Source organism: Lissotriton helveticus, assembly GCF_964261635.1.
Source record: "Lissotriton helveticus chromosome 1_1 unlocalized genomic scaffold, aLisHel1.1 SUPER_1_unloc_34, whole genome shotgun sequence".
Classification (NCBI taxonomy): domain Eukaryota; kingdom Metazoa; phylum Chordata; class Amphibia; order Caudata; family Salamandridae; genus Lissotriton; species Lissotriton helveticus.
Window position 1 is genome coordinate 914,291 of NW_027611675.1, and position 13,597 is coordinate 927,887.

Consider the following 13,597-nt stretch of genomic DNA (forward strand, 5'->3'; position numbering starts at 1 on the left):
TTGGTCTCAATGAGTCCTACAGTTAGGCATCCATTTTTTGGATGTAATGCCCTCACACACCCTTTCAGGTGTCATGCTTCATCATCTGAGATGCTCCTAGTTAGGTCGGCGGTGCAATACCCAACGGGCGACACCTTAAAGAGGGGCACTTTAGCGGAGATCTTTTATCTAATTGCCGTCATGTGAAGTGAGGGTGTGGGTCCAGAACAGCGTAGACGTATATGTGAGTTAAAATAAAGCTAGGAGTATCAGTATAAAGTTTATTCTGGGGGTCCCCTGCTTTAATTAAAATGAAAGACTAGCCGGTCTTCGTTGGAATTCAATGTTTCCTGTATGAGTCTCGGTTAGTGTGTGATCTAAACGGTCAACATGTTTCTCGCATGTGTGTACAATGACACGCGATGCTTCAGGACCTTAGTAATGAAAGTATCTATAGTGGAAGACTGTCTACGTTAGCAGGATCTATCTGAGTATCTAGTGTACTATTCTAAAAATTTCACAAAAGGAAATGTGTTCCATGTGGTAATATACCTGTGTTGTGCTGCATCTGCCTAATGTGTCAAGTATACACGCTACAGCAGTTCCTGGCGGACTGTACATCGGGTTCAGACATCCAAAATATGGTTAAAGTCTCCCGTGTGTCCAACTGCTCGACCTACCCACGCCGCCGGGTCCGGGTGCCTCTTTTCCACTCGTTTCCCCCCATTTTTATGACCTTTTCTGACCTTTCTTTAGACCTTTCTGCCTCTGTTCCACTCGTTTCCCCACATATTTTGTGACCTTTTCTGCCCTTTCTTGGGACCTTTCTGCCTCTGTGCCACTTGTTTCCCCCTCAATTGTTGTGCCCTTTTGCCTTCTGTTTCCTTTGTCGCCCCTCGCCACTGCGTCCCCTGTGGCCCCGCCCCCCTGACTGCCCATTCACTGCCCCCCACCTCCCGCCTCCCAGCTGCTCCTCCCGCCCACCTCCCCATATAGGCTGGCCGCTGCGTGGTGAGGAGAGCGACCCTTGACCATTCTAAGTAGGTCGCTCCCCCTCCGCACAGCACCGCCTGTGTCTGTTCTCTCCCTCGCTGCCCCAGTGTCTATCTGCCCGGTTTCCCTTCTGTTCCCCTCGCTGCCCCCCGTGTCTCTCTGCCTGGTTTTTCCTTCTGCTCCCCTCGTGGCCCCCGTGTCTCTCTGCCCGTTTTTGCCTTCTGTTGCTTAGCTGCCCCTGCATTTCTATGACCTTTCTGCCTTCTGTGTCACTCGTTTCCCCCCGTTTTTTGTGACCTTTCTGCCCTTTCTTGTGACCTTTGTGCCTCTGTGCCACTCATTTCCCTCCTTTTTCTGTGAGTTTTTTGCCCTTCCTGTGACCTTTTTGCCTTCTGTGCCACTCGTTTCCCCCTGTATTCTTGTGACCTTCTTGCCCTTTTTGTGACCTTTCTGCCCTCTGTGCCATTTGTTTCCCCCTCAATTGTTGTGCCCTTTTGCCTTCTGTTTCCTTCGTCGCCCCTCACCACCCCCGCAACTGCATCCCCTACGGCTCCGCCCCCTGACTGCCCATTCGCTGCTCCCGCCTCCCAGCTGCTCCTCACTCCCATCTCCCCACACATGCCGGCCGCTGCGCGGAAGTGCAGCTGGCACGCAGCAAGCCTGTCTGCGCCTTCCCGCGCCTGGACCGCGCCTAGCGCAAGAACCCCTGGCCCCCACACCCGCCACCACTACGATGCCAGCACTCTGCACGCTCTCACCCCGGACGCACACACGCTCCCTTCACCTGCCGGAACTGAAGCTACACCAGCCACAGAGCAGACAAACCACCCGCCAAGAAAGACCTCAACCACCTCCGATGCATACTACTGAACACCCGCTCCGCACGCAAACACGCCGTCGAGCTCTGGGACCTGCTCAACACAACCTCCCCAGACGTCGCCTTCCTGACAGAGATCTGGTTGAACAACTCCTCCGCACCCGACATCGCCATAGCCATCCCAGACGGCTACAAGATCACCCGCAGAGACCGCACCAACGGAGGTGGAGGAGGAATCAGCATCAGGGTCTCGACTAGCACTGATGACGCACTCAGCAACGCCGAACACATGCATTTTCAGATCCACACAGACCCCAATGGAACCCTCCGAGGCACCCTCGTATACCGGCCCCCCGGACCTCGCCCCCAGTTCAGCGACTCCATCGCCGGCTTCATCAGCACGCACGCCCTGACCTCCACCGACTACATCCTCCTCGGAGACCTGAACTTTCACCTTGAGAACAACAACAACAACAACTCCACCACCCTGATCGATAACCTCGCCAACCTCGGACTGAGACAACTCGTCACAATGCCCACCCACTCCGACGGCCACAGGCTCGACCCTGTCTTCTGCTCAAGCCCGCATGTCTCCGTCAGCCACACAACTGAACTCCTCTGGACCGACCACCGCTGTATCCACTTGACCTTCCAGAAACCCACCACACACCACCGCACCCAACAGATCCCCCACCGCTGCTGGAGCAAAATCACCGAAGACCAACTACATGCAAACCTTACTCTTAGCCCACCCACTGAACCCTCCAACACCGACGTCGCTGCCCACAACCTCAGATGCTGGATCGAGGACTAAGCCAACACCCTCACCCGCTGAAGAAACCCCCCCACAGTGACACCAGCAAGAGGGCCAGCTGGTTCACCCCAGAACTCCTAGATTCCAAGCATGCATGCCGGAAACTAATGGCAACGTGAACAAACTCCGGACAGCAACGCAGCACGCAAGGACGCCGTCTGCAACCACCACCACCTCATCCGGGCTGCCAAGAAGACCTCCTTCAAAGACCGCCTCGACATCAACGCACACGACAGCAAGGAGCTCTCCAACATCGTGAAGGAACTCTCCAACCCCAGCTCCAACACCAACGACATCCCGCCATCGCAAGCCCTGTGCGACTCCCTCGCCACCTTCTTCCACCGCAAGATAGCAGACATCCACGACAGCTTCAACACCCAGACAGCCCCAACAGACAGCAACACAATAGACCCTCCCCACACCATCGACCACATGCCCTTGCTAGCCTGGACCAGCGTGAGCATCCATGACACCATCAAGACCATGAGCACAATCCACTCCGGCTCACCGTCAGACCCTTTCCCGCACCACGTCTTCAACAAAGCAAGCAGCTCCATCGCACCCCACCTACGCAACATCATCAATTTCTCCCTTGAGACCGCGACCTTAATAGAGAGCTGGAAACACGCCGAGATCACCGCCCTACTCAAAAAACCCACGGCAAACCCAAGAGACCTCAAGAACTTCCGACCCATCTCTCTGCTCCCCTTCCCGGCCAAGGTCATCGAGAACATTGTTAACAGACAGCTAACCCGATACCTTGAAGAGAACCGAATCCTGGACCCTTCCCAGTCAGGGTTCCGCAGCAACCACAGCACCGAGACCGCCCTCATCACCGCCACCGACGACATCAGGACCCTGTTAGACAAGGGGAAGACTGCAGCACTCATCCTCCTAGACCTCTCCACCGCCTTCGACACCGTCTGCCACCGCACACTACGCGCTTGCCTCCACGCCGCAGGGATCCGAGACAAGGCTCTGGAATGGACCACCTCCTTCCTCTCCGGCAGAACCCAGAGCGTCCGCCTCCCCCGGTCCATTCCGAAGCCTCCGAGATCATCTGCGGCGTACCTCAAGGATCCTCCCTCAGACCGACACTGTTCAACATTAACATGGCCCCGCGCGCACACGCCGCCCGACAGCACGACCTCAATATAATCTCCTACGCCGATGATCCTCTCCCTCACCAAGGACCCCATCACCGCCAAAGCCAACCTCCATAAAGGAATGAAGTCTGTTGCCAACTGGATGAAGATCAGCTGTCTGAAGCTGAACTCGGACAAGATGGAGGTGCTCATCCTCGGCTCCAACCCGTCAGCCTGGGACGACACCTGGTGGCCAACGGCACTGGGGGCAGCCCTGACCCCCAACCACCATGCACGCAACCTGGGAATCATCCTCGACTCAACGCTCTCAATGACCAAGCAAGTCAACACCATCTCCTCCTCCTGCTGCAACACCCTCCGCATGCTCCGCAAGATCCGCAAGATCTACAGATGGATCCCGACAGATACAAGAAAGACAGTCACCCAGGCCCTCGTCAGCAGCAGACTCGTCTACGGAAACGCCCTCTACGCGGGAGCCCCGACCAAGCTCATCAATCGACTACAACGCATCCAAAGGGCCTCGGCACGACAGAGCCTCGATGTACCACAACACGGCCACATCACCCCCACCTGAGGAACCTACACTGGCTCCCCGTCAACAAGAGGATATCCTTCAAGCTCCTCATCCATGCACACAAGGCACTCCACAAGAACGGCCCAGCCTACCTCAACAGACGGCTCTCCTTCTACATCCCCATCTGCCAGCTACGCTCCGCCGACCTCTCACTCGCCACCGTCCGTCGCATCCGAAGAACAACCACCGGCGTGAGATCCTTCTCCCACCTCGCCGCCAAGACATGGAACACCCTCCCACTGAGCCTACGACAGACCCAAGACCTGCTGACCTTCAGGAGGATACTAAAGACATGGCTGTTCGATCAGTAGTGGCCCCCACCTACCCCCCCAGCGCCTTGAGAACCTCGCGGGTATGCAGTGCGCTTAACAAATGACTGATTGATTCTCTAGTTGGCATTTGCCAGGGGATGTTCAGATACATTGGTTGAATTAAACCTTGGAGCAACACTTGTAGCGTTGACTCTTGGAGTCTTGTAGTATGTGCTGGATGCCGTAGAACTGTCTTAATGTTCCACAGAGCTCAGAAAATGCAGACTCTCCCTCATCTCAGAGCGCGAGCTCTGTGGCTTGACCAGTAGAACTGCAATAAAGAAGATGACCTAGACCAGTTCTACCTCTCCCGACCTTTGAACTGATCCTTGAGGAAATAAGCCCTTGTCTGGAAAGCAGATCCACACAAGGAGCAGCTGACAGAGGTCCTGCCTGGAAGGAAGATCTGCATGAGGCACAGCTGACAGAAGCCCTGCCTGGAAGGAAGATCTGCACAAGGCACAGCTGACAGAAGTCCTTACTGGAAGGAAGATCTGCACATGGTGCAGCTGACAGAAGTCTTGTCTAGAAAGGAAGATATGCACAAGGCTCAGCTGACAGAAGACCTGCCTAGAAAGGAAGATATGCACAAGGCGCAGCTGACAGAAGTCCTGCCTAGAAAGGAAGATATGCACAAGGCCCAGCTGACAGAAGTCCAGCCTAGAAAGGAAGATATGCACAAGGCGCAGCTGACAGAAGTCCAGCCTAGAAAGGAAGATATGCACAAGGCGCAGCTGACAGAAGTCTAGCCTAGAAAGGAAGATATGCACAAGGCGCAGCTGACAGAAGCCCCCGCCTAGAAAGGAAGATCTGCACGAGACGCAGCTGGCAGAAGTCCAGCCTAGAAAGGAAGATATGCACAAGGCACAGCTGGCAGAAGTCCTGCCTAGAAAGGAAGATCAGCACAAGGCGCAGCTGACAGAAGCCCCCGCCTAGAAAGGAAGATCTGCACGAGGCGCAGCTGGCAGAAGTCCAGCCTAGAAAGGAAGATATGCACAAGGCGCAGCTGACAGAAGTCCACCCTGGAAGGAAGATATGCACAAGGCGCAGCTGGCAGAAGTCCTGCCTGGAAGGAAGATCTGCACAAGGTACGACTGACAGAAGTCCTGCCTGGAAGGAAGATCTGCACAAGGCACAGCTGACAGAAGTCCACCCTGGAAGGAAGATATGCACAAGGCGCAGCTGACAGAAGTCTAGCCTAGAAAGGAAGATATGCACAAGGCGCAGCTGACAGAAGTCCAGCCTAGAAAGGAAGATCTGCACAAGGCGCAGCTGACAGAAGTCCTGCCTAGAAAGGAAGATCTGCACGAGGCGCAGCTGACAGAAGTCCCTGCCTGGAAGGAAGATCTGCACAAGGTACGACTGACAGAAGTCCTGCCTGGAAGGAAGATCTGCACAAGGCACAGCTGACAGAAGTCCACCCTGGAAGGAAGAGATGCACAAGGCGCAGCTGACAGAAGTCTAGCCTAGAAAGGAAGATATGCACAAGGCGCAGCTGACAGAAGCCCCCGCCTAGAAAGGAAGATCTGCACGAGGCGCAGCTGGCAGAAGTCCAGCCTAGAAAGGAAGATATGCACAAGGCGCAGCTGACAGAAGTCCACCCTGGAAGGAAGATATGCACAAGGCGCAGCTGGCAGAAGTCCTGCCTGGAAGGAAGATCTGCACAAGGTACGACTGACAGAAGTCCTGCCTGGAAGGAAGATCTGCACAAGGCACAGCTGACAGAAGTCCACCCTGGAAGGAAGATATGCACAAGGCGCAGCTGACAGAAGTCTAGCCTAGAAAGGAAGATATGCACAAGGCGCAGCTGACAGAAGTCCAGCCTAGAAAGGAAGATCTGCACAAGGCGCAGCTGACAGAAGTCCTGCCTAGAAAGGAAGATCTGCACGAGGCGCAGCTGACAGAAGTCCCTGCCTGGAAGGAAGATCTGCACAAGGTACGACTGACAGAAGTCCTGCCTGGAAGGAAGATCTGCACAAGGCACAGCTGACAGAAGTCCACCCTGGAAGGAAGAGATGCACAAGGCGCAGCTGACAGAAGTCCACCCTGGAAGGAAGATCTGCACAAGGCACAGCTGGCAGAAGTCCAGCCTCGAAAGGAATATCTGCACAAGGCACAGCTGACAGAAGTCCTGCCTGGAAGGAAGATCTGCACAAGGCACAGCTGACAGAAGGTCTGCCTGGCAATGACCTCAAAGCAGTGAGAGACCCACAAACCACAAGATCCTTCAAGTCCAGCTAGCCACACTGGACACAATGTACACCAAAGGCCTGATTTAGATTTCAGCGGATGGTTTATTCCATCACAAATGTGGCAGGTATCCTGCCCGCTACATCAAACATTTGTCTGAAGCACTCCCTTTCTTTATACTTGTTAGTTTATCCACGGGGTGCTGCCAGGTCGGAACGGCTTAAACACGATACATCAAACATTTGTCTGAAGCACTCCCAGATAAAAAGGTATCCTGCCCGCCCCATTAAGAATGCATTTCATCCTGTGGCAATTATAATAAGGCAGGCAGGATATCTGTCACGTTTTGATAATGCCTTGGCGTCGTTTGCAGAGTTTTACTCCGCGGAACTCCACGAAGTGCCATGGAAACTCTGTCGCACTCTGCAGACTTCCGCTAGTGGCAGAGTTTGTTAAGTTGCACTGCTCTCACTGATTTTTAGTGCCAGGAGTTTGTCCCACACTATAACAGCAGCACGAACGGCACTACGCGTTGTTCCAGAGGGCGCTGCTGCTTTCTGCCGCTCAAATTGACATTCTAATCGAGTGGCAGCTTCATCAACGAGAATGGCAGATTTCTACACTCGAGTGGTCGCGACCTGCTCCGACCTACCGCAATGAGAAATCTCGCCAGGAGGAGGTCTAGTGCATTATATTTTCTCACAAGCACTCACCACCTTACCGTTGGAGAACTGCTTGAGAAAAAAAACTCAGTTCTGCATTACTTCATGGAGTTTTTTGGAACTCCGCACTCTGGGCAAAAATTCGCGAGCTCTGCCGGCAGAGGTGAATTCTTCGCCCACCCCTAGTTTTGAGGCAATAATATGTTGGACAAACTCTAAACTAGGCCATAATAAGTGTTGAGGAAGAAGTGAGAACCACGGTCTTGTGAGTGTCAGGCTGTTATTTGACTTCTGATATAATCCACAGAGTGAGTGAGCAGCCAGAGGGCAGTAGAGGGACCGAAGGCAGGAAATGAGATAAACTAGAGGAAGAGAAATATGGAAAGGTAGAAATGCTGCATCACCTGTGGATAACTGACACCTCCTCCCGCTCTACCAAATGCCCATCCAGTCACAAAGTGGCATCCTGGGCCCCAAACGGACAACGTCATGCCAGATGCCATGTAATGGTTGAAAAGGGGGGAAAAAGAGTAATATGCACACATCTGCTGCGGGGATATGTCAGGTAAATTATTGGTTGTGATGAATTCTCTATAAGTACTAAATGACTGATATTGTTGAATATGAAATTATATGAATCAACGTTTGTTTGCCTTATCTGCGTGTATAATCTAAAGGACAGGCCTTACAGTGAACCCCTCGCTCTGTTTTACACAAAAGCTCTGGATGGAGGTGTATCTTACAGAACTTTATCCACCTTAGGAAGAACTAAAGACTAGCTTTTTACAGTTGTCTTTCAGGACAAGAACCGGGTGCTGTAAGCTTTACTAGTTTCAGGGAGATGGACAGATGTTATGGCGATAGGAAACCCCTCTCAACTGACAATAATGTTCCAATCTTCCAAGTTAGAGGAAACCAGAAATGCTTGAACCAAGGAAGCTGTTGAAAGTGTCAAAGGTGACTTATGAACATCGAGGAATAGACAAGAGTTGGTATTTGAGATGATCTCAATTGAGTTTGAAAAGAATGAGAAGAAGTGTGTAAATGGAGTTACTTTTGTTGTAAATTTTGCAGCCCCGCCTCATCCATCTCTTTTTCTAAACTCTATTGTTGTTTAAATGAAATCCTGACCATATGCGTCTATCTTAAGCTATACCGCTAAGCACTTGGGTGCTCCGTGAGCACCCTTACTTTGCTAAGTTAGCCTGTAAACGCTGGTAAATCACCTCCTTTTCAGACATTAATAAGATGTCACCTGATCAACAGAACTTTTAGTTAAATATCTGTGTATGATGAATAATTCCTTGCTAAGTTTTAAAGGTGGTAAAGAAGAAGGGGGAGATTTACTAATATTTTGCGCCGTATTTTTGTCACAAAAGTGGCACAAAACAGCGCAAAATCTTTTTTTCCTAATTTACTTTCCAGCCCTACTCTTGTTTAGCGCTGGAAATAACGTAAAAGTAATGTGAAGTAGTACATATCACTGCTTCGCATTACTTCACACCTTGGGGGCCTGTCAAGGTGGGTGCATGGGCGTTCCCGTGCAACCACCCAAGGTTTCTCACACTAAAACCAATTTACCAAATACAGTAGATTGGGTTTAGCGTGAAAAAACTGCACCCTTTTAAACTAGGCGCAAAGGAAGGAGAAATGCTTTGATTTATCCTTCCTTTTCCGACTTTGCATGCATGCTGCACTCTGCAACACGCATACAACGTGGGAAAAGCATTCCCTCGTGTCTACTATTTTGTACAGGAAGGGTATCCGTCCTGTACGAAAACCTATGCTGGGCTCACCCACATACATCCTAGCGCTCTTGTGCTAAGGTGTGTGCATGGTGCAGGGCCGCTGTAATCAGTGCTGGCGCAAGGGAGAGGGAAGGAGAGAGCCATATCTTTGAAAATATGGTGCTTTCCTGCTCCCTCCCTGTCGAGCATCGCAGCCTCACGGGGGGGGCTGCGCTGCATTGTGTGGAGATTTGGTAAATCTCCCCCGAAAGGTCTTTTACAACCAGTTAAACATTGTGAATTCTCATTCCATTATGTTTCAATTTAGTAATTTTCAATATCTTTACATCCAACAGAAAACAAGCCTTGAATGTATGAATTGATCATCAATAATCAAGCGAATGCTGTAAATCTTCAATAATAGCAGAAATAATGAGCTACAGTATTCAGGAAAACATCAGTGCAGTCGGAGACAGAGGACCCTGCACACAAACTGACAGATCCTGGATGAAGCATCAAGGGCAGGTCAGTGATTGTAAGAGTCTGAGCTGTGCACCTCCACACCACAAGACGAAGAAATGACCTTAGGAAAATTAAGGCAACAACAATAACAAACCACCTCCTGTATAAACAAGTGTCCAATAGCAACTTTGATTATGGGATCGGTATGATGTGATTACCGCAGTGCTCTGTTTTCTAATATGATGACAAGCCATCATTCCGTGCTCTAGGTGAATTGTAAACTCTTTCTGGACAAACAACAGTAACCAGAGAAGAGCACAACAGAGCGGAGCCAGACAACTGACAGGTAAAGGAAAGACGAGCTCTTCTATCTACAATAAAATAGACTGTCCTAATTTGCACTGGTCAGAAGGAAGATACATCTTTACCCTCAAGCATGCATAGCCATAATCCAATCTAAAGTCACAATTACCTACAAAGTCACCTTCTACGTATTAGGAGTGTGGCAAATATTTGGTGGCTATTGCATTTATTGTTTAAACAGAAATCAAATGTGCAAAATACTGCACGCATATAAAGTGTGTGTGCTTAATCAGCCATGTTAGCCCATCAGGAAATACAGTCATGGGATGTAGACAAACATATAACTGACCCACAGACACTAACCAAGAAAGAAGAATCATACACCTGCAGCAAGAGCTTTAGTTTGTCATCACCACTCAAGCTTCATCAGCACACGTACACAAGACAAAAACCATTCAAGTGCAGTGAATGTGTCAAGAGCTTTAGTAGGTCATCAGAACTACAAAGACATCAGCGAACACACACAGGAGAAAAGCCATTCAAGTGCAGTGAATGTGTCAAGAGCTTTAGTAGGTTATCAGAACTACAAAGACACCATCAAACACACACAGGGGAAAATCCATATCATTGCATTGAATGTGAGAAGAGCGTTAGTCAGTTATCAAGCCTTCAAAGACACCAGAGAACACACACAGGGGAATAGCCATTCAAGTGCAGTGAGTGTGTAAAGAGCTATAGTCACTCATTAAATCTCCAAACACATCAGCGAATACACACAGGGGAAAAACCATTCAAGTGCAGTGAATGTGCAAAGAGCTTTAGTCAGTTATCAAACCTTCAAAGACATAATCAGACACACACAGGGGAAAAACCATTCAAGTGCAGTGAATGTGCAAAGTGCTTTAGTCAGTTATCAGACCTAAATAGTCATCAGCGAACACACACTGGGGAAAAACCCTATCATTGTAGTGAATGTGACAGTAGTTTTCGCAACTCTTCAGCATTAAGGAATCATCAGCGAACTCACACAGGAGAAAAAGCATTCAAGTGCAGTGAATGTGGGAAGAGCTTTAGTCGGTTATCAAACCTCCAAGCACATCAGCGAACACACACAGGGGAAAATCCCTATCATTGCAGTGAATGTGACAGTAGTTTTCGCTTCTCTTCAATACTAAGGAATCATCAGCGAACACACACAGGAGAAAAACCATTCAAGTGCACTGAATGTGCAAAGTGCTTTAGTCGGTTATCACACCTACAAAATCATCAGCGAACACACAGGAGAAAAGCCATTTAAATGCTGTGAATGTGGGAAGAGCTTTAGTAAATTAGAAAATCTAGAAACACATAATCGAACTCACACAGGGGAAAAACCATATCATTGCAATGAATGTGAAAGCATTTTTAGTCGTTACTCAACATTAAGGATTCATCAGCGAACACACACAGGGGAATAGCCATTCAAGTGCAGTGAATGTGCAAAGTGCTTTAGTCACTTATCAAACCTCCAAACATATCAGCGAATGCACACAGGGGAAAAACCCTATAATTGTAGTGAATGTGAGAATAGTTTTCACTTCTCTTCAGCATTAAGGTATCAACAACGAACTCACACAGGGGGAAAATAATTCAAGTTCTATGAATGTGGGAAGAGTTTTAGTCGATTATCAGAGCTACCAAGCCATGAGGAACGGTCCCTGAGAGGCAGTGAAATCACAAACAACTGATGTTTAAGTCCTTAAGACCTTCCAGTAGTGAACTGTTTTCTCTTTAGGCATTTGTGGGACCCATCATAGGGCTGAAACTCTTCTTCTTTTAACTATGAATGAGAGTGTATGAGTGTCTGCACCACCAGACAGGTATTGCATTCTTCCTCCCTTCAACGTTAGTATTCTCATGACTATGGTATAGGGACACACATGTTCGTGACTATCATTTTACAAGTTGATCCTATGGCAGTCTCCCCCTCCTGGGCTCATGTGCTTCAATTCCCTTTTAGAGCTATTGTGCATGACTTGTCTCTTCCCTATATATTTTGGTTCCCATTACATCAGTTCCCCTACTCAGCTTGCCATTGATTATGCTCAAGAGTCTCTCCTCTCATTTTCTCCATTGTACTATTTCTAGAATTTTGCACTTAGTGTGTTTGTGTTAAGAATTAACATGTCATTTTGCTCAAGTATATTTATTTACGTTGCATTTCATGTTACCACCTTTTGATGTCACCCCAACACCAATATTCACCACTTGTTAGTATTGTTTCTCATTATCATTCCAAAATCGTTCTTTTGCTCTCTCCCGTGTGCAGTCACAACTTTTACACCACAGGCCTGTCTCCATACTAAGTCACATTTACATTTGTCTGTCTACTTTTCTTCCTAGGGTTTCCACATGCTATTGGTGGTCTCGATATACATTTCCCCATTGTTGTGTTTATCTTGGTTTTTGTAACAACTAATTCTATGATTTTCTACTATTTTACTATATGTTTGGTATCGTCCCCAGCCCTGAAGAAGTCACGGGTTACTTCCCTTATGTGACGAAACACCTGTTGCCTGGTTGTTTTTCTTTGTTGTATTATTAAATACATTTGCATATTATACTGGTGTCGACCACAGATATTGGTACAATACGAGACATTTCAACCAATGTTATAACCTTATTACGTGTGCCCAGGACTGTGCTTTCAGTATGTGCATATACTCTGAGCAAACGAGATATGCGGTCGATTTTATTGTAGCTAAGAGCGGTGGTGCTTGCGCAATAATAGGAGAGCAGTGTGTGGTCGGTATCACGAATAAGAAAAGGAATATCACTCAGCATATTTGAGACATTTTGTAAAATGTTCGAGGAATGGAGAGCGGTAATTTGAGTTGGTCTTTATTTGGTGGTTGGGGTTGGATTCTAGAAAAAGTGATATATTTAATTGTTCTTTTAATTTGTTGATGTGTCTTGATTCAGTGTCTTCCCTTATGCTGCTCATACTGTGCTACATATTTTTCTCCCAAAAGGATTTCAGTTCATGATATTAATTCAACTATAATGCTTCAAAAGGAGCTTGATACTATTATGAAAATAGATGAGTGTTTTTGGTTCAACTACTTCTCTTGCAGGTTCTGTTCCTGATGTTACTCGTACTACTGATGTTTAGTGTCATTTTCTTCCAATCGTTTGCTATGCATTCATGCATATATTCTTACTTCACATGTAATCGTCTGTATTCATCTATTGTCTCTACTTTAAAATTTGTAACAACCTTTACCTGATAGCAAGAATAAAGATGTCCGTGTTAGCTAATAAATGCTAAAAGGAGGGTCTGTTAGCGTTGAAATGTATTACTCCCATATTACTCGTATTTTACCTGATATTATTTTAGCATTTAAGTAGCTTTTCCTAATATATTCTTGCCGTATGCATATGCAATTAATAAGTACAGATGTTACGTTAGGTAGGTTGACATTGTAGTGTAGTTCCTATTTTCCCAATAGGCTCTGCGCATTGGAATAATATTTTCAATAGTATAGACGTAGGACTGAGGTTAACTAGGTCTTCTACTGACGATATTAGACTTAAAGTTATGTGTTTGCCAGCTAGCTCAGAGTTCACTAGAAACTTTCTCGAATAGGCAAGGAGGAGTTTAACCTCCCTGGATAGACAAG

General features: G+C 48.1%; 1 pseudogene across 1 annotated transcript in view; it reads left to right on the top strand.

Annotated features, from left to right (window-relative positions):
• The window catches only part of LOC144805939 (uncharacterized), a 372,336-nt pseudogene extending 359,513 nt beyond the window's left edge, over positions 1-12,823 (top strand). The window contains exon 5 of the transcript XR_013605634.1: positions 9,530-12,823. The product of XR_013605634.1 is annotated as an uncharacterized LOC144805939 (transcript). The remainder of the gene's footprint in view (positions 1-9,529) is intronic.
• The last annotated feature ends 774 nt before the right edge of the window (positions 12,824-13,597 follow it).